At 38.7% G+C, this 27,773-nt stretch overlaps 1 protein-coding gene across 1 annotated transcript in view; it reads right to left on the bottom strand.

Annotated features, from left to right (window-relative positions):
- TMEFF2 (transmembrane protein with EGF like and two follistatin like domains 2) overlaps nucleotides 1-27,773 on the bottom strand; it is a 230,600-nt gene that overhangs the window by 49,122 nt on the left and 153,705 nt on the right. The gene's annotated exons all lie outside the window — the stretch shown is intronic.

The raw sequence follows: 27,773 nt of genomic DNA, 5'->3' as shown, positions 1-27,773 counted from the left end.
GATTATTTGGAATGCAGTCAGGAGTTATATTTTTTCAGCATACATAAGGATGCACATGATGAGAACTAAAACAGGACTCTTTGATGGTCCTTAACGTTTCGGGAGGAAGTGGAAAACCCTTTGAGAATCACATGAAAGGTACTGCTCTCTCCTCAGAAATATTCATACTCACATAAAACAACGTTTTGCATGAAATTTCAGAGTTTTTGTGGGCTCCTTGATGCCTACTCCATGGACTCCTTTCCCAGATATATACGTTTTCTAATTCTTGTTTTAAGTAATAAGTCGAAGTTGATTAGCACTCATGATTTTAATATTTTTCTACAATATGCATTAAAAATGGTGAATTAGTGAGAATTAGGTTGCCTGAATTAGCAGAATTATACATTTTGTCATTTTTTTTAAAGTTTATTTATTTACTTTTGAGAGACAGAGAGAAAGCACGTGTGTGTGAGCAAGGGAAGGACAGGGAGGGAGGGAGAGAGACAGTCCCAAGCAGGCTCCACGCTATCAATGCAGTGTCCCAATAGCAGCTTGATCCCAAGAATCATGAGATCATGACCTGAGCCGAAATCAAGAGTTGGACGCTCAACCAGCTGAGCCACCCAGGCACCCCAGTATTGGACGTTTTATTTATTTATTTATTTATTTATTTATTTATTTATTTAAGCAAACTTCATATGACTTTTCCTATGTTCTTATAATCCTCTGTATTTTACAATCTACTTTGTTACTCAGACTATGTTTTACATGTGTGTAAATATGTCATTGCTTTAGAGTATAAACTCGTATTTTAAATTCCTATTAATATTTACATCATTTTTCCAAATAGGTTATATGCTTCTTGAAGTGGTGAAGCACACATTTTACTTCTGTATATCTTACTTAGAGCTGGGCATATAATGATAACAATAATAATCAGCTTACTACATGCTGGGTTCTTAACATGCATTGCTTTATTTAATCTTTGCAACAGCTATTTTATAGATCAATGATGGAGCAATTATAAGGTCAGAGAGCTAGTAAATTGTGGAACAAGGACCACCCACGGATGTGTTGAAGTAAAATATAGCCCCTTTCCTCTCACCATTGGCTGTACGTTAGACTTTCCCAGAAAACTTGTAAATATACGAATTATCAGCAGGTTTCTGGGCCCCAGTAACTCTGGGGGTAGAGACTCCAATTCTGCCTTCTCAGGCAGTCCGCCTGGCACTGGATCCACTTCCTGGGAATCACTGCTTGATCCATGTGTTGATTAAGTGAGAGAGGGTTTGTCTACACACCAGGGCTGCTCAGAGTGTAGTCCTTAGACCATCTGTATCAGAACTACCTAGATCTCTGTTAAAAGTGCCGGCAGAAATTGTGCTAATGCACTTAACTTTTTTTTTTCTTTTTCTTTTTTCTTTTCTTTCTTTCTTTCTTTTTTTTTGTAAGAGAATTGCTTTAGGAACACTTGGTTATTTTTACTTTCACCTGTTTAGGAACAAATAGCTAGGACAGATGGTAACCATCTCCAAATGCTTAAGTCACTGAGGAGTGGAGTCCCTACCTCGGCCGTGATGTTGCTGCTGAGATCACAACACGGGGACCTGGGCTGATTCTTGGCATCTGAAAAATCTGAGATTGGGAGCTGCCTACATGTTCAAAGAACTTTTGGTCCTTTTCACAGTGGATTTGGGAAAGTGATTTTGTAGATCACCCTTGGTCTCCTTAACCGTTTGTGGTAAACAAAGAGGGGAGGACACTGACGTTTATTTTTTAAAAGTTGGTTCCATTTACCTTCAAACCGGTTTACTGTTGTTGTGTTAGATTCTGGGGATTATCTCCTTGAAAGACACCAAAATTATTATCTGTTACTGGCAGCATAACAGAGAGAAATCATGTTTTGTCATCTATCGAAAGAGCAAATTATATAACAAGGGCTTTGCAGGTATCTTCAAGTTATTTTTTGTGTCTGAGTTTATTAAACTTAGTTAGAAAACAATGCAGGATTCCGGGATGATAGTCTGAAACTCTATTGGTAGTAGTTAAATTACCCTTGTGTTCCCTACCCCACCCAATACACTCATCATTCAATAACTGCAAGTTAATAGGTAAATAAATGAAATGAATAAATACAGTGACATGACTCTATATTCTTATAGAATTAATACAAATTGTCATTACTATATTGCCATAAACACAGACATAGGATAGCAAAATAATTTCTTGACAGATATTAAATGTTCTGAGATCAAATAATGACAAAAATAATACTATCTTACTTAATGATAGTCCCTGTCCCATGGGGCGCCTGGGTGGCTCAGTCTGTTAAGGGTCCGACTTCCGCTCAGGTCATGATCTTGTGGTCAGTGAGTTCGAGCCCTGCATCGGGCTCTGTGCTGACCGCTCAGAGCCTGGAGCCTGCTTCAGATTCTGTGTCTCCCTCTCTCTCTGCCCCTCCCCTGCTCATGCTCTGTCTCTCTCTCTCTCTCTATCTCAAAAAATAAATAAACATTAACAAAAATGATAGGGCCTGTCCCAGTGCTATATGCTTTATTTTTATTTTATTTATTTATTTTTATTTGTGAGAGAGAGCAAGCATGAGTGGGGAGAGAAGCAGAGGGACAGAGAGAGAGAGAGAGATTCTTAAGCAGGTTATCCATGCTCAGCATGAGCCCATGACCCTGGGATCATGCCCTGAGCCAAAATCAAGAGTTAGATGCTCAAACGACTGAGCCCCCCAGGCGCCCCAGTGCTATGTGCTTTATATGCAGCTACCTCTTTCATCTGTCTGTCTCTATGAGGTAGCTACTATTATCTCCATCTTACAGATGAGACAATTGAAGCTTGGAGACGTCGCATGGCTTGTACAGGGAAGAACCTAGTTTCCAGTATCGACAGTTTGATATCAGAACCTGCACTGTTCTACGTATTGTTCAGTACAATGAAAAACAAAGCAGATCCAAATTCCTACTATTTACTCATTAACAGAATACCTTGGATGTACAGGATGTGAAAAAAATAAGATTAGGTCTCCTCTTAGAATATTTATCATGACTTTATGAATTTAAATCACAGTGACTTTTAGTATCTGACTTCCCAAACAAGTGATCCAGACTTCTTAGTATCGTAAGGATGTATCAGTAAACATTCATTTGAAGATACTCTGAACTATTATCTGGTTATTACCACAAGTAACAAGTTGATATGCACTGAATCAGTCTGGCTACAGAAGGCATCAATTGTTTAGACTACTGTACCCTTGGCAAAATTCTATCTAAAGGTGTTTCTACTTTTTATAAAAATACACACGTAGACAGACACACACACATCTACACAAACCTACACTCTAAATGACACTACCGAAATTGTACATTTTAGAACCACATCTTCTCCAAGGCACTGCTTCAAAACTTTTAAGAGCTTGGAGTTTTTGGAAGTTCAGATTCACAGGGTAGAAAGATTTTGTGTGTTGATATGAATAAGTGAATTTGTGTATGTGTACGGAGAGTGGACTCTGTGGTGGCATTTACTGCATTGTTGATGTCCCAATTTATTAGTTTATACCTTCACTTTCTACAAATTTCTTAAGGGCAATGTGTATTTTTTACCTTCAGATTTCTGGAACCTGGTGGAGGGCATCATAGCAAGGTCATCGGTAACGATTGTTGAATGACTTACTGAGAGAATGGCAGAATGGACTTGGATGAAGTTAAAGAGAACAGTCATGGGGCGCCTGAGTGGCTCAGTCGGTTAAGCGTCCGACTTCAGCTCAGGTCGTGATCTCGCGGTCTGTGGGTTCGAGCCCCGCGTCGGGCTCTGTGCTGACAGCCCAGAGCTTGGAGCCTGTTTCAGATTCTGTGTCTCCCTCTCTCTGACCCTCCCCCATTCGTGCTCTGTCTGTCTCTGCCTCAAAAATAAAGGTTAAAAAAAAAATTAAAAAAAAAGAGAACAGTCATTGTGGAGACATTAACATGTAAGAGAAAGAACCAGTGATAGGTTCATATAAACTCTCACCCAACTCTGGGCTATCTGGCCTTTGAAACAGGTTACCTACCTCCTTCCTTTACTTTGTGCCCCACAGACAAAGGAGACAGAGCACTAGCCGTTAGGGGCCTCAAAGGCATCAAAGTGCAGTTGAGAAAAGGACGCGTTTCACCAGGCAGGTTACTACTTATATTTTACGGCATTTGGGTGCAAGTTTTTCAGAACCAGGATAATTTAACCATGGTGGTGACTTGTCAGTTTATTGCTGTTTCAAACCATTGAAAAATATAAGGCTCCAATAAACGGGTGACAGAGTTATCATACAGTGTAATGGTGAGATTGCAGGCCACTCTGTGCAGTGGCAGCTTATGTAAATTAATCCAGGGTTTTTCTTTCTACGGAAATGTAAGGCAGATATTTTTAAAAACAGAAACTCTCCTTTCTTCACTGCTTTTGGCAAATAATTGCATTATTATTCATTCTGAGAGGAGTAACTAGTTAATTACAGCGTGTCACAAGTACTTTATGTGAGCCAAGGATTTATAAGGCTGAGGACTGTATGGATGCCTTTAAGTTTTGTGGGTTTTTTTTTTTTTTGTATTTTCTTTCCTTTTTTTCTTTTTTCCAACCTATCTCAGTCTTTGACATTTTGACACTGCGATTACATAGATCTTTTTTCTTCTAGGTTGCAAAGAAAAAGCATCAGCCCTACTTGAAAATAATAATTTTAAGGGTCTCTATGTGGAAATACCACCCTCTGAAATCCTTCAAAGAAAATTAACATTGACTGAAAACCCTAGCTCTCCGAATGGTAAGAAAGAAGAGAAACATCCAATAATTTTAAAAGGCCACTGGAAGGAGTGAAGAACCGAAACTATAGGAAGTAAAAAGTGGCGTCTATGGTGAGTCACATGCATTTATAATTATCTCATGAATATCTGCGGGGGGCTCAAGCCCCCAACATTAATTTAGTTCCTTGTCTCTCTCGAAATGGCTCTTCCAGGGTGTTCTGCAATGAGTTAAATAAACCCTTCCCTCATGTTTCGAAATGCCTCACTGTTGGCCAGAGCATGAGGCTGCAAAGCCTGCCAGGTAGCAAATCCCTTATTCATGTGTCTGCTTGGGGACTGCCCTCTAATATCACTAGATTTGGGTTCATCTATTAAACATGCCCGTCACTTGTTCTTCTCCCCGGGTCCTTGACTCGTCCATTCCAAATTTTGTCCATACAACATCCCTAATCAGTTTTAAAGTACCCAATTGTACTTCAGTGAGGATGGCTTTCTGGGTTGTTCTGAACCTTGACTGGTTTGTTTCCCTTGTGCCTGTCTGGCTCTAGGGCTATTATGCAGACCCTTCCTGGCCTGGCCAGAAAATGAGGTCAGAGCCACTGTCCATGCTCTCCGTCAGAACTGTAATGGATGAGTTGCATTATATTAATGATAGTGAAAACAGTGTGTACTTTTCATTCAAGACTCTTGTGATACTTTAAGCCCATTTACTCATTAACTCTCATGTCACTCCTCGATTATAATGATTTTATCTGTAAAGAAACTACAATTCAGGAAGGACTGGGTTGTGAGGGAAAAAATGAAATAAGAGATATGAAAATGCGCTGAAAACAAAAACCCTCTATACAGAGCGTGGAAAAGCACTGACTGCAAGGTAGTGTTGTAAGTCTACTATATTGTTACTCAGGCGATACACGTGAGCTTGGGCCGATAATTTTTGTTTTGCTGCTGTTGTCTGTTTCGTTTGTTTTTATTTTTAAATTTGAGAAGGGCAGTCTTTCTAGTTTGGAAATCTAGGAGGAAGGAATAAGGCCCTTCTCCAGACAAATTACCAAGGACTACAGTCAGGTTTTCCAAGGGGGACCAGGGTTATCTTGTTTATGGAAAAGCTTAGTTACCATTGATATATACCTCTTTATAAGGAGGTAAACTATAGGAGTTGGTCTATTAGATGGAAGGTCTTGGGAATACTGAGAAAAAGCCTAGGGCAACAAATAGTCAACGGGGTATCTGAATGAAGAAAACCTGAGCTGAGAGACCCTTCCTTGGGGTGGTGTCAGAACTTTCAAAAACAGAATCACATATTGAACATATGGCACAATTTCTGGATAAAAGACTGATGGCCATGTATTTAAATAATATCAAATACAATAAAGGTAGATGGGGAACGTGACTAGAACCTGGAGTTTCGTATCAGATAGACTTGTGTTTCACTGAGGCTTGATCATGTGCTAGCTGTATGGCATTGAACTAGTTACTTCACCTCCCCGAGCTTGTGACAATGGAGAGACTGATTCAGGATCGTGGGGATTAAATGGAATATGCATGTGCATTGCTTAATAAAGTTTCTGAGAAGTTGTAGTTACCCAGTAAATATTGGTCCTCATTAACTTTTGGCTTAGTGGTTTCTTTCTACTCTTGGATGCAAAGAAAAATCTGTGGAATATTTCAACCTTGGGCTCCCACCCAGAGATTTACACTTAGGAGACCTGATGTGAGGCTGCAGTGACCGAGGGGAGTTGTCAAAAACTCTGCAGGCGATTCCGATGTGCAGATGTGGTGAGCTGCACTTACAGAAAATACTCTTTCTCACCCTCTAAGACTAAGAGATTTTCTAATTTGGCATCTGTATGATTCACGTGAGAAATTCTGATGCACTGGGTCTGGGGAAGGACTCAGAAAATCCCTTCGCTCTTTCTAGAGCAGATAGCTGGCGTCGCCTATTGAGCAACCTCAACTATTTTGGCTTCGGTCCCACCCTTGTCTCTCTTCCCTTCATTCCATTAGAAGGAATTTAATATTCTTGTTTCATGTAAATGATTCAAGGACAGGCACTAAAAGGCTTTTCTCCACGCCGTTGGGGCAAACGTTTGTGGTGTCAGGTGACAGGGACAGGTGATTAAATGCACTGACACAAAAACATCATTGGTGGCGCAATCAGCAGAAGTGATTCGCCGAGCAAAACCATGAGAGAGCAATGGGAGAGGATGTGAACCCATGGAGGGCCTCCATGTGCCAGGCACTTAACTCCAACTTCCACCATGCTCCCAGCTTTAATGTTCCCAAGACTGGGAGGAAAAGGTGGAAACCGAACTATCTCCAAAGGTGAGTCAGATTTAACAGAGCTGTGATAGAGCAAATGTGATAGGGAAACGTGCAGGGGCAGACCCTACCAGAGAGCTGGGCAGCTGTAAACAGATCAATCTAATTGGAATGAACTCTTCTCATCCCAAGTAGCAGGATACAAGACTCTAGACAGATTGTGAAGGGGCCCAATTCCATCTAAGGGGTGGCCTTTATCTTCTAATGAAAGCTTTCTGAGCACAGGGTGATGAGAAGGTCACCATGATGGAAGGGGTGTTTTAGGAAGATTACACTTGCAGGGGAGTGCAGGCAGAGGGCTAATCACCAGGCTATTGCTGTAAACTGGGGGGCTAGCAAGGAAAACCTAGGGCAGGGGTGTTGGCTCCAATGAAGAAAAGGACGAACCAATGGGGCTTAGTGGCTCCATACTTGAGGCATATTACAGTGAGGTTCTAAGGCACAAATGTCACCAATATGCCCTTCCTGCTCTACCCTTTCCTGCCTTTTTCCTGACCTGCGTTGTGTTCCAAAGAGGAAACTGACCAGAGGAGCAGCCTGGCAGCTGTGTGTGCAGGAAGGCACGCTTTCCTGGTAGGGAGAGTTTTCTTTCTTTGCTGTCGGGGCAGGGCAAACAGTTCCATCACGATAGCGACATCAGGTAAGCATCCTTACCAGCAGTTGAAGGAGAATGATTCTTTGTAGTCATGTGTACCCTGCCTGGTTCCAGGACTGACTGAAGATGACTGCAACAAAACAGGCAGCAGGTATCTATTAATGCTTGCTGCCTTAGAGAGCAAACAAGGTGCCCTCCAAGCAGCGGGTGGCCGTACGCCCCTCTTCCATATAGACGATATAGGCGAAACGGGGTTTAACTTGAGATCCGTGTTCACGTATCATGTTTGCATTTTTCCCATGATTATTTTTCCCTTTTGAAGCAGCTGCATTTACATCTTAAAATAATCAAAGTAAACAATTCTTCTTACTCATATACATTTTTAAAAGTATCTTGAAGCAAAAATCCTTCATTAGCATTATGTGTACGCTCTTGCTCATTAAGCTGGAAAACATATTCCATAACCGAGAGTGACTCTGTGATTGCTAAGAAGTGTGGCTGCTTTGACTAGATGGGCCTTACTACAGAGCAGAATCAAAAGGCGTGAAAACCCCAGAATGAGAAGTTGGAAGTTAAAACAATACAATGCAATTGGCATTTGAATCCCGAGATGTACTAAAAATTCCCTCTTGCTCCTTCCTATCAGGATCATGTTGCACGTTTTGACACTTCCCTTCCTCGATTCCTACGCTCACTTCAGCCAGCTCCACATTTATATTTTGCAAGCTGGCCCTCTGGTATGCCTTCATCTGACCAAGGACTTTCAGGAGTAAATATGTATGAACATCATTACAGTCTAGATTTTCCACGAAATGGCAATTGAAGATCATATCTTTGGATTTCATCCATAAGATATAAAAAAGCAGTAGATGAATTATAGCTCTGCATTGTGATAAAGCTGCTAGTTTGAAAATATTGTCCATTACATTGTTCAGGTGGTTTTCATGATGGTGGTTTCGGGTCCTGGCGGGAATTAATTCCATTCATGATTAAAATTTGTATCAAATGATCTCTCTTATTGCTATATGTCATCCTGTATTTTTTCCTTTATTACTCGTAGGGTCAACGTAATTTAAATTTGCTTTCAGAATGACATAAAATATTTATGACAACACGATCAAGAACTTCATTATTTGAAGTCATAATGAAAAAAATATAATAAAAATATTCGTAGGGAATAGGACCCTAAGAAGGGAAAGTGGGAAATAGGAACGAGGATGTTCTAACTTTATCTATAATGTTATGGTTCTTGAGAAATGATCAAAGGCAAATATGGTTAAATGTTTGTTTTGTTAAAAGTAGGTGGTGGATGTCCATATGTTACATTATTTTTTATAGCTTCAAAATATAACTAAAAATAAGAATATTAGATCAGACATTTTGCTGAAAATGATGAAATTACCAAACTTGGTACGTATTTTTTGCATTGGTTCGATCCAGTTAATTTATTTCTAAATTGTTTAAACAAAATTAAATATATATTCATATGTGTGTGTGTATGTGTCTGTGTGTGTGTGTGTATGTGTGTGTGGAGACATCCCAGTGGAATAAAATAACATTTCTTTGTGAATAACTAAGATTGATCTTATGTGTGTATAAAAATGAGTCTCAAGCAGAGTTTATTATACGAAGGGACTCATCTCTGTGTTTCTTCCTCCCTCCTCATCTTACTTGTTCGCCCACTGAAATGTTAAACTCGTGAACACATGGTGGCATTTTAGTTAACAGGCCCAAGCCAGCATTCTTCATTGACTTCCTGCCGGTGAGTTTTGATTGCTCTGAAACAGGGCTGTATGGCAGTGCTGTCGGCCAGGAATAGTCATGAGCTATTCTGAAACCCTTGGGATGAAGGACTTTAAGTAGAAATGTTTTAGCATTTTGCCTTGAAATAAGAATACTTTAGGGTGCCTGGGTGGCTCAGTTAGTTAAGCATCTGACTCTTTATTTCAGCTCAGGTTCCCATCTCGTGGTTTGTGAGATCGAGCCTTGCATCGGGCTTGGTGTTGACATCGTGGAGCTTGCTTGGGATTCTCTGTCTCCCTCTCTCTCTGCCCCTCCCCTGCTCAAAAATAGATAAATAAACATTTTAAAAAAGGAATACTTTAATTTATCAAAAATATTAAGCTTAAAAGGTAAGAAGGGAAAGGTTGTGTGACTGCCACCCTGCTGCAAACTCTCGAGGAAGGTCCTGTTGTTGAAGGTGTCGGGAAGGTTGCCACTATTACTGCCGTCCTTTTTTCTATTTTGTCTTCTCTTAGGCACATTCATTTTCATTTATCACAGATCTCATTTAGTTCATTCTAATCCCATCAGTGTAGTTGAGCACGTACTTGGTGCTAGGTACTGGGCTAAACATCAGAGACATCAAGATGGCTCGTGGGATGCCGACTGGAGGCAGAGATCACAACTAAATGAGAAAAACAAGTATCCGTAAAATGGTGTCCTCAGAGTTGGACTTTGTCGGAGTGAACAACATGTTTAAGAGCGCTGAGGAGGAAAAATGACTTCTACTTAGAGAGTCTAGGAAGGTTTCGTAGAGAATGTGACTCTTAACTAGAAGCTTAAGTGGGAGTAGAATTTCCACAGGTGGTTTCCATGGTGACTTGTAGGAAGAGGACTCAGAAATCCGATTCCACCCTAACAGTTCATTTCTCATTTTCCTTCCTCTGTTGATGCTTTTCCTGTGTGTTCGTTTATACAGTAAGTGATACATCAAAACATTTTTCTCCTTCCCTAAAACTCTTATCTCACATTCTATATTACAAATGATAGCACATGTGTCCTGTGTGGGGCCCAGGGCCATAGAGACTTCTGGAAGTCAGACCAGGCCATTGAAAGAAGTCAAGCCTCTGCTGTCTGGTATGGGCATTCTCATTCTCAAGATGCTGGATCTCTGGCTGCAGGATACAGAAGGATAAGCTGGCCCGGGACGATGATGTCTGGGGCGACCAGTTCTAAAATTCTGACACTTTGTTTCCTGATACTCATATTACCGATTATTTCTATTTATCCAGCACATCCTTGCCTGTCAATCTTCCTCACAGTCTTTGCTGCTTCATCTCTGCTAAAGCCTCTACTAAATGAGTTTGACACTCATCAGAATGTTTCTTTCCTAGAGTTGATGTTCCTGCTACTGAGTCTTTCTGAGTCTACTGCACTTTCATCATCGACAGCCTTACTCACTTGCTCTCCAACCTGTCCTGCGTTACATGTCTCTGCAGTTGAGTGGGAAGAACATGGACTCATGAATCTTGTAATAAGGGCCTGAGCCCATTGTTTATAGCTAAGAAATGCCTGATGAGTAAATGATAGACTTGAATTAATATCTTAATTCTGCAAATGGCTTGACACATCTGTAAAGGGTAGAAAATAACTCCTGGCTCGTAATAACACCTGCCTCCAAAGGTTTTCCTGAGGGTATACATGGAGAACAAATGGAAACGTCTTCACGGGATATTTGGTGCATCGCAGGTTTCGCTGTTTTGCTGCTTCCCTTGCTCACGGATAGTTCATTCTTCATCTTGTACTAAACTGGTCTAGTCCATTCCAGACGGGCACCAAATACAATATTTTTCCACATACACTTAATTGATTAACTGCAGATAAGCTTTGACCCAATGTGCATGAAAGAATTACTTGTGCACATTTCTCTAAAATCTATAAATTGAGGGGTTTTTTTCTCTCATATTTGGAAGTACAAAAAGATTAATGTCTTTTTTTTGGTTCAAAAAGAATTCTTATAACATTTTAGACTATCACTATATTGAGTAATGCTAAAAATAAGTTTGTTTCACTCCTATTTTTTTCTAGCCCTTGTTATCTCTGTCCTCTTCTTCCTTACCTTTCTGTCTTTATTACTTGTGCTCTCTCCAAAGTACACAGTCTAAGTACTTCGAAAAAAATTTCCTGCCATTGATGGAGCTTACCATCTAGCAGAGAAGCTTACTGTTAACAACGTGGAAAGGTTTAAAGTTCTTGCTAATAATATAGGAAAACATTTTCTTTTTTTTTTTAATTTTTTTTTTAACATTTTATTTATTTTTGAGACAGAGAGAGACAGAGCATGAACGGGGGAGGGGCAGAGAGAGAGGGAGACACAGAATCGGAAGCAGGCTCCAGGCTCTGAGCCATCAGCCCAGAGCCCGATGCGGGGCTCGAACTCACGGACCGCGAGATCGTGACCTGAGCTGAAGTCGGACGCTCAACCGACTGAGCCACCCAGGCGCTCCAGAAAACATTTTCTTAATATGTTGTCTATAAAGATGATATAAATGTATTTATTTGCAGAGACAATATAAATGGAATGAGAGACAAATCTACTTGTTTTCAAACGTGGTAGAAACAAACTCAATTTGTAGATTTTAGATAACATACAGAGCAACATGAAAAAAGTCACATTGAATTCTTTTGCTTTCATTCATTTTTTTCATGCTAGAGTTATTTGCTAATAGTGCTATTCTTTTTATTCTAATTAAAATGTCTGCATTCCTATTCTTAAGTGTGGCTGTGCAAAATGGTCCTGTTCTTGGTTTCATCTCAGAAGGCTTTTTAAGCTGAATAATCAAATGTGGACCTTCTTTTAGTAATAGCAAATGGCCACTGCAGGAACACAACATGTTTTTTTAAGACAGTGTTTTGAATTACTTATAAGAGGAGAAATCCTTTTAATGAAACCAATAATCTATTGACTATACAAATGCTAGAGTTATTACCTGAAACCAGGAAATTGATTGATTATTTTAACTTTGTTGTACTATAAGGGATTTGATTTATTTTTACCCATGCTATATATTCATTTCACGAATTGTCAATCTTCTATCTCAAGCAAACTATATTATAAACTTTTTCAATTCAAAACAATACTTCTTTTTTACCACATATTATCTTTTATATTTTTCAAACCACATAATATCTTTTATATTTTTATAAAAGATATTACCACATAATATATTTTATATTTTTCAAACTAAGTACCTCTAAGTACCTAGTTACTAGTACCTGCCACACCGTAAATGGACATAGGATAAAACACAGATAAATTCTACTTAAGTAAATCAGCCTATAGTTGATTCTAATTTAAAATCATTGAGCAATAACTTTTGTTTGTACTGTTGAATAGCATGTATTCTATACTTTTTTCACTTACAAATAATCTACCGAGATTTGACAGTTGTCAGGCAGTCAGACTTGGGGCTTGCTGAGATCATTATCAGATACGTATCAAGGCACGAATAGGACCAATGCCAACAATGCATACAGGATGCTCTCGTTACTCATCCGGATGTTGTATCGGTGGGTGGATCCTTCGACATGAGCTGGAGTTTAAGCTTAATGTTAGCCCTAAATAAATGACCTGTTCTGTTCTCTAGTTTGGGATTTTTCTAAAGTGAAAAAAGTACTTTTTAAATGTGAAGTTCTAATCAAGGTAATATAATTAAAAGTACATAAAACATCTAGGGGCATGTGGGTGGCTCAGTTGGTTAAGCATCCGACTCTTGATTTCGGCTCAGGTCATGATCTCACGCTTGTGAGATGGAGCCCCGTATCCGGCTTCATGCTGAGAGTGGAGTGTGCTTGAGTCTCTCTCTCTCTCTCTCTCTCTCTCCCTCTGCGTCTTCCCCACTAGCACACTCTTAAAAAAAATGCATAAAACATCTAGAAAGAAATGGGGATGATGTTAGCTTTATATTCATCCTCGCATAGATCAGAGAGTAACTTGGATCACAAGAGATTCAAAATATTGTGCTGGGAAAATTGCCAGTATATAAATTGGAATACCAAAGTACTGAGAAATTAGTAAAAGTGTATACAAATTAAAAATTCTCCTTTCTGAACATAGATAAAAAATCAGAGGCTAATCCAGAATTGAGACAGTAAAATGTTCAGAATCAAAAAACAGCTAAAGGTATGTATACACATACTGTAAGCTATAAGTCATCAGGGAAATGAAAGGGCCTCTGAATTGCTGTCTCTCCTCTGCCTCTGTTGAGTCAGTTCACGGCACAGCCCAGGTGACGCTTTTAAAATGTAAATGAGCTCAAATCATTTCCTTGCTTAAAACCCAGCAAAGCCGTCCCATCAACCTTAGAATAAAATCTATGGTTCTGACCATGGTTGATGAGGCCCTGCATAATCTGGCCCTTGACTAGCTCTCCAATTTCATTTCTCCACCCTTTTCATGCTCCAACCACACTTGAGTGTTACTGCTTTCTGGACACACCATATATGCTTCTGTCACCAGGATATTTCATTTTCTGTCCCCTCTGCCTGGCAGGTTCCTACATCAGATATTTGCATGGCTCAAATCTGACCTTTTCCGAGAAGCCTTCCCTGACTACCCTATCAAAGTCAGAACACTTCCATCTCTGACTCCTAACATTATTGCATATATGATTTTTAAAATTGTCTGTTTTCTTTAAAAAAAAAAAAGTTAAAAAAAAAAAAGGGCGGGCGGGGGCGCTGTGTGGCTCAGTGGGTTGAGTGTCCGACTTCAGCTCAGGTCAGGATCTCTCAGTTTGTGAGTTCAAGCCCCGCGTGGGGCTCTGTGCTCACAGCTAGGAGCCTGGAGCCTGCTTCGGATTCTGTGTCTCCCTCTCTCTGCCCCTCCCCCGCTCATGCTGTGTCTCTCTCTCTCTGTCAAAAATAAATAAACATTAAAAAAAAAAAAGGAAAACTCTTTTCTTCATTTCAGTGTATGTTTTGTGTAAAAAGTGACTTTGTCTGCCTTGTTTTCTGCTGCAGACTTCAGCAGCAGAAAACTGCTGTTTTCTTTAGGCCTAGAACAATATCTGGCACATAATAGGCACTCAATAAATATTTGTTGAATAAATGAATAAATAAATATACTTCTGACTTTAAAATAAAATATACTTATATTTTAGTGATCTGGGCAAAGTTTTGATTTGAAGTCTATGGTTAATTAGGTCGATGCATATTATTTTGCTTGAATCATCAAGAACAGTATTCATCATTCTTATATACAATAAACATTAATATTTGTTAAAGATTTAGCTCATAGTGGGTGTGCAATAAATATTTGCTAAATAAATGGAGTGCCACCATGTATAAGTTATTAGACATTGGTATTTAATTATATAAAAAAAAAGGACAAATGTCCCTCTTAGGTGGATTAAGTTATTTTAAACATGTTGATGGATTTCATGTCCCAAGGGTAAGTCTTCAGTAATCAGTGGGGGTAAAAGTCCACACAGTTTGACAGCCTTAGGCTTCATGCAGTGCATACAATTAGCCTTTTCATTATCTGTGTACATTTTTGGCAATCCTTATTATATAACTTCAACCTTTTCTATTCAGTATTTAAAACGGTTTGGACTCCCCATCTGTCAGAATCTTCTTATTCTGAACAAAAACTCAAATCAACCTTTTTCCTTTTAATGATAATTTAGTTTGTGCCAACCTTTGTTATTACTATCCTTAACATCACGTATCCTTTAAAGTATGAGTCAGTGTTTACTGCAGCAGGAGAGGATGATTAAAGGCTACTGTCTGCTATAAGCCTTTGCCAATCAAGCAGTTTCTTCATCTTTAGGCGATTCAATTTATTTGTCTAATGTAAGTAATTTGATCATTCTGATCTGAATTCCAATTATACTCCTATCAACAGATCTATTTCATTTCAAAGACTTCAGCAGCAACTACTGAAAACTAAGTAAACTTAGGTTTGTACTGGTTGAAAGTGCTTTCCGTAGGTTCAAAAATTTAGATGGAACAAGGAGAAAAATGCATATCAATGTATTGCCGGTATTACATGCAGCTATTACTAAATCACAAATTGGAATCAGGAAGCGTGTTCCATACTGCATAAATATTTTGGAGCGAAAGACTTTGCCTTTTCACAGACATTGTGACATTATTTTGACCATGGCTTCTGGAGACTGCTAGTCAGAGGGCACACTCTGCAGCAAATGTGGGTAATAAGCAAGCAAACGCAAAGCAAACAATACTCCCTTTGCTTTGCAAGATTTCTTAGGCAACAGCGATGTTCTACTTTCCTGATACATATGCTGTGCCTCAGCAGACAGTATGTTGTCAGGGCGGTCTTTAGTGAGTATTAGGGACTGGACTATATGTTGCTATATAAAGTTTTATCTACAGAAATGATTTACAAAAGTTAAATCTAAAAATTATAACTGTGACTTGTCATTGGAATTTTTTTGTTGACGGACATTAAGATGTTTGAATGGCATTCTAGAGGCTATCATCAATTTTTTTTTTTTTTTTTTTTTTTTTTTTTTTGCCACGCTGGTAAGGACTAAAATGGGTTACAGAGTTTTATGTGTGTTTTTTTTCTAATTTTTTTTTCTTAATGTTTTTATTTATTCTTGAGACAGAGAGAGACAGAGCATGAACAGGGGAGGGGCAGAGAGAGAGGGAGACACAGAATCGGAAGCAGGCTCCAGGCTCTGAGCCATCAGCCCAGAGCCCGACGCGGGGCTCAAACCCACAGACCGCGAGATCGTGACCTGAGCCGAAGTCGGACGCTCAACAGACTGAGCCACCCAGGCGCCCCCAGAGTTTTAGATGTTAATTCTGAATGTGGTCCATTTGGCTACGTATTCTGCAACATACGTGCCCTTTGGAAACACTATGATTAAAGGCTGAAACCGAGGCAAAACTGTACAATTTATAGTCTATTTCTTTAAAGACTAAAGAATGATCATCTTTTTGGTAATGTTTCGAAATAGTAGGAAACACGGGTCCTATTAAATACACTTTATAGGAATCTTCTTTAAACAACCTATACTAAGTAAAATATTTATTAGGTTTTTAAAAGAATAATCTATATGCAGGAAACAATGGTGATCGTTTAATAAGCAGAACAAAACATATGAATAATAAGTGTGACATTTAGGAGACAGCTCCTTTCGATGAACAGTACACAGCATTTTTCTTGGTATCATTTTCAGGAAAGTTGTACGAGAGCTGTCAGGTAGCTTGAGAGACTAGGGTCCGTCCTCTTTTACTTGAAGCATAATGCCGGTGTCACAAAATGTTGGTGTTGTCTCACTAGATCATAGCACGGTGTCATAGTTCAGGCAATCACTGTGTCAGCCTAACCTAACTGCATTGTACGCTTGCAGTCATAGATAATGAAAAGTTTCACAGGATGAGACATTTACAATGAATGTTGGCTAAATATAAGGTCTATACAGAGATGAGTCAATATACCATGCCTTGAGTCACAAAGGAGAATACTTATTAAATTCTACTAAATACTTACTAAATTCTAAGAGACTGCTTTCAATGGACAATGATGATAGTACCAATTTTTGGAGTGGTGGCCACATCATAAAAAAGAATTTGCATATGGACCAAAGATGATAGAATCCCATGAATTGAGAGGTATGATTACCTTAACTCTGTTAAAAAATTATTGGAAATATGCAAAGAGGTATTAGGTTACAGGGAACTAAATAGGATGATTCTCATTTCCATTCAACATAAACTAATTAGTGAATATACATCTACCTTTGTTTATTAACAATTGATAATTAGATTAGATTAGTCAAGGGCCATTTGCTCTTTCAATCTTTTACACCACTGTTCGACCACAATAACCCAAACTCTTTGACAACTATCTGCATAAAGCACTCAATCAAATAACTAATATAATTTTAATCCCATGCCTCATCAGCTAAAACATGAACTGTGAAACACGAATACTCCCGGTCTGAGACCCTGCTCTCAATTGACGAGATGCACCTAGGACCCTATGAGTTCACCTCATGGCCTTTCACACTTTCACACATGCTCTTTTAGGAGCTGGTCATTACAGGTTCAGTGAAATTGGACATTTCTCTATTTCAGCCAGTGAATGAGATGCAGAACCCAAAAGGTGTTTTCCTTAACTGGAGGAAGGAAAAGAAAACTAGGTTACATTTTCTTTAACATTACCAAACATTACATCTTCACTGGGTAATAATAAGGCAGTACGGCAGAAAGCTGTAGAAGGAAAATTACGAAAGGCAGAATCTTGCTATACTCATTCGTGCAGTTATTTACTCAACAGATTTGTGCTGAACATCTAACTGGTAGCAGCACTGGTTTTTGTTTTGTTTTGTTTTCATTTTGAAATTTCAGGGGTTTTTTTGGGGGGGAGGATACAAAGGCAAACAAGTAAGCACCTACAGTTAAAAGCAAGGGACAAAAAATTAGCGAGTGCTTCTCTAGAGGCACAGGCAAGGCTGAGAGGTTAACTGAGTCTAGATGTGGAAGAGGATCGAGGCTTCTTTGAGGAGGAACAGAAGTTGAGTAGCATTTGGTTGGGCACAGAAGTGGAGATGAACGTGCAAGCTGGAGGGAAGAGATTGCCCCCAAGTACAGAGGCACAAAGCTTCTGCTCAAGGAGCTGTAAGGTGGTGTGGTAGATCTGACAGTCTCGTGTGCCAAGGAAGGAGTAGACTGAGGCTGAAGAGGTAGGCGGGACCAGATCATGGGTAGATCTACGACGGGTGAAGGACTTCAAACTTTACTGGGAAGTTCCCAGATCTTTGAAGAATGGAAGCAGAAGAGTGACGAGGGTAATGGGAATGGGTTGGAGAGGCAGAGACTGGAAGAGGAGGAATGATGAGGCCCAAATGATTGGATTACCCCTGTTAGCAACTGACCCTTCTTTTCCTCTTCTCACTTTCTATGTTAGTACTCTTTCCTGGTTTTCTTGTACTTCTCTGGCTCCCTCTTCTCAGCCTGTTTAACTTCTTTTTTTCTCCCTCACACTCTACAGGTTGATGTTCTCCAAAGCTCAGTCCTAGTTTCCCCTTTCTTCTCTTTTTATAATCTTTCTCTAGGAAATCTCTTCTATTCACAGTCTACAGGTTCAGATTTATTTTTCCAGCCCAGAATCCGCTAGAATCCACCCCTGGCATCCAGCTGCCTACTTGACATTCCTACTTGGGTGTCTCACAGGCACCATAAACTAATACTAAAAGGTAAACTCTTGTTCTTTTTCCAGAAATTTACTTCTTCCGTTTTCCCACCAACATCAGCCGCACGGGCGAGCCAGAGCCTAGAGGCAGAGTTGGTGCTTCCTCCCTCTCTTACCTCTCCCCAGATCTACTCCTCACTGTCCCCACTACCACCTAAGATGGAATGAGTTGACGAAACCTCTGCTTGCTGGCAGAGTGAGAGCAAGGGACTCAGGGGGCTGTGGGGTTGGGGGAATTCACTATTTGATTCTATGAGGATGAGAAGTACCTTCGAGGTCTGAAGAAATGCAAACCCTATTAGGGGCAATTTTAGTTCCTCTGAGCCTCAGATCACTACTCTGTCAATAAATAGATATTCTTTCTGATTGGTAAAGTCATTAAAGATAGCCAGAAAAAAATTCTACATAAATATTTTAGAGTTTTTACTCAGAAAAAAAAAATGAAAGTGGGTCAATATTTTCCTTTTGCTTGTAAGCCTTTAGCTTATCCTTATTACAGTTTTTTTTCTTTTTTAACCCTTACACATTCAGATACCAAAAATAACCACTTCCTGATCCTCATTACTTCTCAGTGTTGCAAACATTTTTCGCTTATTCACACTCTGGGCATTTAATCTAGTGTATTTGTCTTTCTCTCATTTTATTTTATTCAACCATTATTTAAAAGGGGATTTGATTGGGGCACCTGGGTGGCTCAGTCAGTTAAGCGTCCGACTTCGGCTCAGGTCATGATCTCACAGTTGGTGGGTTCGAGCCCCACATCGGGCTCTGTGCTGACAGCTCAGAGCCTGGAGCCTGTTTCGGATTCTGTGTCTTCCTGTCTCTCTGCACCTCCCCTGCTCATACTCTGTCTCTCTCTCTCTCTCTCAAAAATAAATAAACATTAAAAGGGGACTTGATTGGCTTTGTCCAAGTGAACTGGCGTCCTGTAGTTGACAGTATCAGATGGGGACTGGCTGGGAATGACATTAGGTCTTCTTGTTCCTTTTTCCCTCTCTTGCCCTTACCCACTCAAGTCCCGTCATGATTTCTCTGTGAAACTGATCCAGTTAGTAGTATAGTCCTTCCATGAAATTTGACAAATTATGTTTTTGGTTTATTTGCAGTATTTTTTCAAGGTAGCAAAATTAACTTTGCTGCATTTATGAAGTAGCCAGGATATGCTAAAATCCTAATCTTAATTCACTATACTTGTGGAATCAAATTCCTTCTAACCACAACAACATTATTACATAATATTGTTACTCTATTACACACCATAACACAATATCTGTTGTAATTCTTAGTATTTATTTTAAGGCAAAATATTCTTGGAAATAACTCTCCTGGAAGGAAAAATTCTGCTGAAATTGTTATGCTATTATTTGCTTTGTTTATTTATAACAAAGTTTATTGGTATAAATTTAAAAAGTAAATAGATATCTAGAAGTTTGACATTTTACTACTTGTCACTATTTGGATGGTTACTAATACTATCCCAAAATATTATGTTGAACGAGGTTTTTTAGGTAAGTGATTACCTGCCAGTTATTTGATTTCTTTTTTTTTTTTAATTTTTTAATGTTTATTTTTGAGATGGAGACAGAGTGCAAGTGGGGGAGGGGCAGAGAGAGAGGGAGACACAGAATCTGAAACAGGCTCCAGGCTCTGAGCTGTCAGCACAGAGCCCGACGCGGGGCTCGAACTCACAAACTGCGAGATCACGACCTGAGCCAAAGTCGGTCGCCTAACCAACTGGGCCCCGTGGGGGCCCCATTTAAAAAATTTTTTAAATGTTTATTTACTTCTTTTTTAATTTTTTTTATGTTTATTTATTATTGAGACACAGAGAGACACAGAGCATGAGCAGGGGAGGGGTAGAGAGAGGGGGGAGACACAGAATCAAAAGCAGGTTCCAGGCTCTGAGCTGTCAGCACAGAGCCCGATGCGGGGCTCGAACCCACCAACTGTGAGATCATGACCTGAGCCGAAGTTGGACGCTTAACTGACTGAGCCACCCGGGTGCCCCTGATTTCAATAAAAGAGAGTCATCAAAGTAAATGACACCATATATAGTTTTTTACTCTTATTATTGCAACTCTTTTTATTTTATTTTATTTTTTTACATTTATTTATTTTTGATAGAGAGAGACAGAGCACAAGTGGGGGAGGGGCAGAGAGAGAGACACACACCCAGAATTCGAAACAGGCTCCAGACTTCAAGCTGTCAGCACAGAGCCCGACGTGGGGCTTGAACTCACAAACTGGGAGATCATGACCTGAGCAGAAGTCGGATTCTTGACCGACTGAGCCACCCAGGCTCCCCTATTATTGGAACTCTTAAACATAAAAGGTGTTAATCGAATATTGAACACAGAATCATTGAGAAGTATTAGGAATATCTTCATCTAGATATGCTATGTAGAATTTGTCTTTTCAGCTCACAGTGCCCTCAAATGTTTAAATAATGGGCACTCTGATCTAACTTTGGCTAAACAACTTAAATAACAAAAAATAAATGCACACTGCATACCAGGAAATTAACTGACAATTCTGAGCTGAAGGAAGGAAAAGATAACTCTACCATAATGGGTGCACATTTAGAAAAAAAATAATGTTAGTATAAAAATAGCTTTGAAAATTTGTTTTCAGAATTGCTTCCTTCCTCTGAAATGATGATTATAACATGCACAAGATATTGCATTTATAAATATTGTCTGTTTTTTATCTTTAGGGTCCTTGTATTTTATATTGATTTTTCCTGATGGTTTATCTATATTAAAGTTTGCATATTTCTCTTTACTGAGAATAAAAGGCATTTAGAAGTTGCTGGATGGCAATTCAAGAGGACAGAAAAGGTTAGTCAAATAATTAGAATAATACATATATAAACTATATCAAAATGATCAGAGCATTACATGGAGAATTGGTTTTGCACGATGAGAATTATTTTAAAGGCTTTCAGGTTTCATAATATGAAGAAACTACCATAATACTATTTTTGTTTGCTCATATAGAGAAAGTTTTCCGTTTTGGAAATGTGTCTAAGCAGATACACACTAAAATAGTAGGTTTCATACTATGCTTCTAGGAAACGATTCTGTTGGGAGCTCAACCAAGATTCAAGATGTTCTGCCGCTAAAATAAAATAATAACAGTTTTTTTTTCCAATTCTCTCAGAGAAACAGCATTTTTTTCTGATTTGTAAGCTTTTCTCACCCACGTTTTTTTTTTTTTTCAGTTTCATTGGTTCTTTAATCTGTAATTGGCATGTGCAGCTGTATGATGAGGAAACGAATGAACCAAGGGTACAGAAGAAAAGAAACACATCTTTTATGTATTAATTCTCAAATATATGTCATGAATCATTATTCTTTATGTGTAGAGATTTGCATTCATATGAAAACAGTCATGTTTCTGCAGGTGACTTTCCTCCTGGTTCTCTCAATCAATTAAAATACCATTATTTCATGGAAATCTGCAGACAATGTCATAATGTTCAGGTGCTCAAGTGCTTAAGCACAACTGAGAACCTAGAACCACTGAATTAAAAAGCTAAATTTATTTATTAGTTGTTTGGTTTTTTTTTTTTTTTACTTTTTGAGTATAAATTATAATCCAGAGGTGTCCAGCTATGTTTAAGAATCAGGCTAAGTGAAATAAGCCATACAGAGAAAGACAGATACCATATGTTTTCACTCTTATGTGGATCCTGAGGAACTTACCAGAAGACCATGGGGGAGGGGAAGGGAAAAAAAAAAAGTTAGAGAGGGAGGGAGCCAAACCATAAGAGACTCTTCAAAACTGAGAATAAACTGAGGGTTGATGGGGGGGGGGGGTGGGAGGGGGGGTGGGTGGGTGATGGGTACTGAGGAGGGCACCTGTTGGGATGAGCACTGGGTGTTGTATGGAAACCAATTTGACAATACATTTCATAATAAGAAAAAAGAATCATGCTTAAGTATGATGATAGTACTTCATATTGTTTGAGCTGAACATCTCTGAAGTAGCAAAGAAAATACAAACAAGTTAGAAAACACATTAACTCATGTCTGTGTTGGGAAGTTATTTTCAAAAAGATTTATGTTAAGTGACACTATTACTGGCTGCATATCTAATCTAACTCAAGACCTTGAAGATGGTCTCTGGTTTGCATTCCATTAAAAGTTTTTAATAAGATTTCAACAAAAATAATAATAAAAAGCATTCCATTTCACCTTTGCTTCCCCTTAACAATTCAGAGTATCAATTATAACATAACCTTCATTTGACTTGCAACCATCCCTGTGCTCTCAACAGCATATTAAATTGTGTGTGAACACTTTAAGGGCAGAGTAAATGTCTTGTTTTACTTTTTAACTTTTGTTCCATTTTAAAGTAACCTCTCCGATGCGTAACACCCAACTGTGTCTATTAAATAGTACTTAGAAGCATTTGTCTTCTTACTTTACAAGCATTTTGGATAGTTGGAAAGGCATTAAGGTGAAAAATTTAAGAGTACATATTCCTTATTCACATCTTAGACACTGTATCTCTCCAAATACAGGTGTTGTCTTTCATTATAATTATCGCACTAATACCATTCTGGAATTGGAACAGTTGCTTAGTGAACTTCCTTTTATTTTACCACTCACTTGCCTAGGACGGCTGGCTGATCACAGGATTCTTAGAAGAAATAGGCTGAAGCAGGATGTCAAAGAAAGAAAAAGGAATTTTGATTATTAAAAGTTCTAGAGTTCTCCACCCCTTTAAAGGAGTGTAGCAATTAACAAAGGAAACAGAATAAAATTTGAAAAGAAAGGAAAATGAAAATTTATAGGAAAGGTTGAAAGATAAAAGAGAAGAAACACTTTTGGCACCCAGAGAACTATCATTTTTAAAAGCAAACTCAGCAGTTCCTACCGTGTGTTGATCAGTGAGCAAATATGCTATTAATCTGCTTTCCCAGTAGTGTTTTTCAAAGTCTGGTCTGCAAAGAGGATGACACGAGGGCCTCTGAGAGCCTGCTGCAAGTGGGCAGGGGTCAGCCGCAGTGGAAGCAACGGTATAAGGCATGGGAATTCCAGACTTAATAGCTAGAATCGTTTGCCAGGAGGATACCACCATTTCAGGAATATTTTTGTTAGGTGAACTTACGCTGTAGAAAATGAGACTGGATTTCTCATTTATCATCAGTGGACAGTCTGAACCATCTGAATCTTGGAGAAAAAGAGCTTCAACATAACTCGCAAGTGACACCCAAGGAAAGAGCTAAGCCTTCATATTATACAAACAAAAGTTCACGTTACAAACAAGGACGGTACCAAATTGATGTATGCTCTATAGTCCTTTTGTTGTTGTTTAGAAAGGGAAGATTTCTAAATTTTTTTTAATGTTTATTTATTTTTGACAGAGATAATTTAGATAATAATCTTAGGAGATAGGCATCTCCCAATGAGCATGTTAAGTATTATGTTTGATTTCCCAATATTATGAGTATGAAAAAGAGACATGATGTTGGGATTTTTTTTTTTTTGGTTGGTATTTGGCTTGCTTATTCATTTATGAATAGGTCCTGATTTACCTAAATATAGTTTGTCAATATATAAGGTGTGTGGATCATGATTTGTCCTATTTTTCCCTCTTCATCTGAGTGGAAACTTAATGATCTTTTTCCCTTCTTTATCTGAGTGGTAAATTAATGACCACATTTCCTAGTCCAATGGCCAATGCTTTGGCTTTTCTCTAAAATGGCCAGCCTTCCACTTTTCCTCTAAGATACATTGAATAGATTGAATACACAAAAATCAACAATCGGGGATATGCCCAGCATCTCTCTATACCCCCTACCCCCACCTATAGCATTTGTGTGTATGAAGGGGTGGGGGACTACACCAACATCAGGGATGTCCTCCTTCTTGTCTAACTACATTCTAGGAACTTTCTGCCTGCCATTCTAGACAGTTTCTGCCTGCACTTTGAGAGAGAGAGGGGTGATAATGGGAAAGAGGAGGGGGACAGAAGCATTTTTGACTTTCTCCAAAAGTAGCATTATCTATATAGAAAAGTCTGCCCAATTTTCTGACTCGTTTTATTTTATGTTTTTCAAAATAGGCTGGTGATAGAGATGGGCAGTCTTTGTTTCTGCAGGAAAATAATTAGTGGGTATTTACTGCATTTTTAAATACAGGTTTTGTTTGTTTGTTTTGTTTTTGTTTTTGTTTTTTGCCTTTTACTTTGTGAACTACCTGCAGGTTTGGGTAGTTTTTTTCTTTGTTTAATTGTCTATCTATCTATTATCTATCTATCAATCATTTCTATCTCTTACATTTTTAGTTGTTTTATTACTAGGAAAAAGTTTCATTAGGTTTGTTAGCCAGACCCAAGATTAAACTGGGAGATTTTTCTCCTCACCACACCTATAATACCCCTTTCTAGGGATGTTTCCATTCCATTATCCTTACTTGATTCCTTACTTCAATATTACTTGAATTTGGGACAGACTATACTTGTTGAAGGAAGGCTTAGCAATTCACATTGATTAAAGATAATCATATGTTTCAAAGTGATTAAAAGTCATGTGAAAGCAAGATTAACACTAAATAGGTCTTCCCGCTGAAATTCTTTGAAAAAACACTGTAGAGGGAAGGGCTTTGGGAGCAAAGCAGGACCAGCTCAAGGGTGTATTTGCAACAAATCTCCCTTATGCACATATTTATTATTGCTAAAGCACAATAGTCCCATATTTCTTCATTCATGAAATATTTTTGAATATATTCCCCATACATGAGGTGTTTCATAGTTGATTTATCATAAATACTGAAATGGAATTATATTTAATGGCTACTTGCTGTTCTTCATTTAGTTACATGTTGCATTAAGTCAACACAAGCTGCAAATAAGCCAACACATTATTTCAATTTAAATATAGCATAAGAATGTAGTCTGTAAAAAATCATGAGTGCCCTGCAGTATATTGTTATTTTTGTTTTGTTTTTTAAATTCGGTGGGTTCTTGTCTTTTCATGAGTAAAATAAAAAAGAAGCTGTGAAATTTATCAAATTAAGTGGAATGCTTCCTTATGTTAGTGTCAAACACCACAGAGCTGTGTCAGACATTAATAGTTCGTTAACGGAATTCTAGAAGTTATTCTGCAATACAATTTTAAAATTTAAGTTAGAATTTACCTGTTGTAAATTGTGTACAGCAGACATATTTTCTAATATGGAAGACACACGTTTTAAAATATACACTCTGAGTATATTTTACTCCTTCCTGTGAGGAGATTTTGGTTTTTTTTGCTTTTACCTTAAGGATAAGGGAGATGGATGCCAGAGTTTTATTTTTCCAAGCCCTTAATTTACAGTCTATCCTCAGCTTTATTTACCAGTTGCCCAGTGGTTTCTCCAAACGCATTTTAAATTCAGTATCTATTTCTATGTCAGTGACCACTGAAAGGCTGTAGCATGAAAAATAAACATATATTGGACTCTGAGAAGAATAATGTTGCCAGCTTTTTATGCACAGTTTTCTAAATTAAGCTCATTGCATGGATAATTTCCTGTAACCACAGGGGGCCAGAGCTGGCTGGCCGACTGGAAGAAAAGAAATGAGGAACAGAGAGGCCTGCACAAAGCGAGAAGGAATGAGGTATACTATTGCCTAATGTAAAGGAGAAAGACTAATATCCCCACGCAGGGAGGTGCTAGGAAGTTTACTCAGTCAGCACTAAATAGCTGATCTGGAGAAAATGCATTGGCAGTCAGTGAGAAATCCAGACTTCATGTTATGTGTGTTGTGTTGGTGACTGAGAGTGTCTATGGTTGTTTTGTTTGAATGATGCCCACTTTTCTAGGACTGTTAATGGTGGCTCGATTTCAATTTAAAGCTTTTCTATTGAGCTTTTGAATTATTGAGCAGGGGATAATGATGGGCCTGCGATCAAGTTGTAAAGTTACTGGTTAAGTTGGTGCTGGGAAAGGTCTTATCTGAGGAAGAAATTCAACACACAAAAAAGCCTTTCACTGTGATATAGGATTTTTGTTGGGGGGGAAAAAGCATGCTGGATGAGGAAGACATAGAAAACAGCACAGTTCAAATCCAAGAAGTTGGTGAAACTCTCAGCCATCAAGTTATAAAGGGTAGAACTGTTTTTCTGTGTAATGAAAAGCAAAATTTCTGCTTCAGCATGTTATCATGGTATAAAATTCGGTACCTGCACTTTCTATAGGAAGAGATCTGAAAATGTACCACAGTAATAGAAAATCTGTCTGGAAGCAATACTTTGATTTCTGGCATATGTCTTTTTAAATTGGGAGATTAAGAAATGCATAAACAGATTTCCCAGTGCTTCCTTCCTCTCTAGGTGTGGTACTAGTCTAAAATGAAGCAGGATACGGGATGGGTGCTGGCTTGAGGGGGCGTGATAAACAGTGTGCGTGTGTGTGTGTGTGTGTGTGTGTGTGTGTGTGTGTGCAGTGGCTGAGTGCAGCGCACCGAGGCAGCTCAAATGCTTCTGTAGCTTTGTACAAAGAGAAAAATACATACTCGACTGAACTATTTAACCAACACATTTATTTCTAAACTGCAGACTTGAATTGTTGCTCGGTTATTCATATATTCTTATATGAAACATGATAAAAATACAATGCATTTATCGCTAAGATGCTGGTAAGAAACTAGTAAAGAAATAAACACACATTGTTTGTAACCTTCTGCCTTCCATCCCATCTCTTCCCTGCAATCCACTCCCCCCCCCCCCACGCAAGCCCCTGCCTGGCTCTCACTTTGGCTCATTTCACATTATCATAAATCTGAAACAATATATATCATTCTTTTCTTGGTCACATATTTGCCACTAGGTATTCTATTGCAAGGAAACAGACCACTGTGAGGATACCAGTCACTTTGCTGCCAGAATTTGCCTGGAATTGTTGGTTAGGGTACCGTGTGCTTTGTTTTGTTTGGGCACGGGAGGAGGAGGGAAAGCCGAAGTGTGAAGACAAAGGTGAAGAAAGGCATAACCCTATTGCGGGTCAGTGTGGGTACTTTGCTGCTGTAACAGATGACAGTGTGTCAATGGGCATTAATATTTGATGTGCATCATCATATTATACTTTATGTGCACCTTCACAATATTGTGAGGGAGTAAGGTTGCTCTAGACAAGGATTTATATGGCCAAGTGCAGTGGCT

The sequence above is a fragment of the Lynx rufus genome, unplaced genomic scaffold, assembly GCF_022079265.1.
Source record: "Lynx rufus isolate CCGP_SWC_20201006 ecotype Redwood Valley unplaced genomic scaffold, mLynRuf1.p SCAF_2, whole genome shotgun sequence".
Taxonomy (NCBI): domain Eukaryota; kingdom Metazoa; phylum Chordata; class Mammalia; order Carnivora; family Felidae; genus Lynx; species Lynx rufus.
This window is presented reverse-complemented; position numbering and strand designations above follow the sequence as displayed.